The sequence below is a fragment of the Arachis ipaensis genome, chromosome B02 (genome assembly GCF_000816755.2).
Source record: "Arachis ipaensis cultivar K30076 chromosome B02, Araip1.1, whole genome shotgun sequence".
Classification (NCBI taxonomy): domain Eukaryota; kingdom Viridiplantae; phylum Streptophyta; class Magnoliopsida; order Fabales; family Fabaceae; genus Arachis; species Arachis ipaensis.
Genome location: NC_029786.2, coordinates 77,742,788 through 77,744,177, shown reverse-complemented (window position 1 = coordinate 77,744,177; position 1,390 = coordinate 77,742,788).

Genomic DNA, 1,390 nt, shown 5'->3' with positions numbered 1-1,390 from the left:
GATTTTTTAGTTTTTTTTGAGTTTTTTTTTTATGGCATTTCTTAACTCGGTGAGTTAAGGACTATTTTGCTACGCTACCGAACTTTATTTAATGGTTTACCGCTAGCCAATAGGTTACTGCATGCACAAAATAGAATTTGAACCTCCAATTCTTATTTAAACAGACTAATAAACTAACCACTAGACCAATCCAACTTGATTAGTTTTCTTTTGAGTTTATTATGAGTGAAAGTGAAAAGTCCAAAATAAAAATAATTTATTTTTATAAAAATATTTGGACGAGTAGACCCAACGAATTTCGTAGACTTTTTTTTAAAGCCTAACCTCACCTTTTAAACTAATAAGTAGTACAAAAAGTCTAAATTTAGTCTTTAATAAAACAAGACAAGCCAACTTGAACTTAAAATGAGTCAAGTCCTAAATTTTCATCACATAGTCTGATCCACTTTTGTCCCTATTTGAGAGTTTGTCGCTACCAACTAAGAACACTTCATTGTATAAATGTTGTTGTGCTTTGTGTTTTTTTTTTTTGAATCAAAGGGAGCTCAACACAGCAGAGTGGAACAGATAGCAAAGCTATAGTAAGAATAAAACAAGATAACCTACAACTCCTAGACACTGTGACCCGGCCATCAACACCCAAAGGGCTTAGCACCACTCCATTCTTCGTAGAACGTAAACGATCTGTTAATAATGTCCCCTACTCTTGAACTCTTATTTCGAAAGAGCCTGTCATTCCTTTCTAGCCAAATTTTCCAGATAACAGCAAAGAATCCAGTGAACCATCTCTTCCTATCTACCTTCCTTCCTGTAAAGCTCGTCCAACTCTCAAAATGTTCCTTCAAAGTACCCGGAAAGCTCCACCTTTGTTGAAAGGCCATTAGCCAAGCACACCACACCTGCCATGTAATCTCACAACTAAGAAACAGATGATACGCGGTTTCCACAGGCTTACCACAGAGAAGACACCTATTGTCCTGCTGGTCAATAACCCGTAATCTGCACAGTCGATCCTTTGTGTTGACCCTTCCGACTAACGCAAACCAAGAAAGGAGTTCAACCCTCGAGGGGACAAATCCTTTTCAAACAGCACTAGTGAAGCTATAGCTGGTAACCTCCTCCGGTAGGACTTCCTCCTGCTTTGTGTTACATCATATGTGTATTTTAGGTATCTATTTATGTTCACTGTGTTAGGTATATATCAAAATCAGATACTAAAATTAATCACTAATATAAAATATATATTAAAATATAAATATATATTAAAAATAAATTAAATAATACATGTATTTATACATAAATATATTGATAATTAATTTTAATAGTTAATTTTAATATATAAATAATATTTTTAAATTATATTTTAATAAAAAATTAAAAATTATTTTTA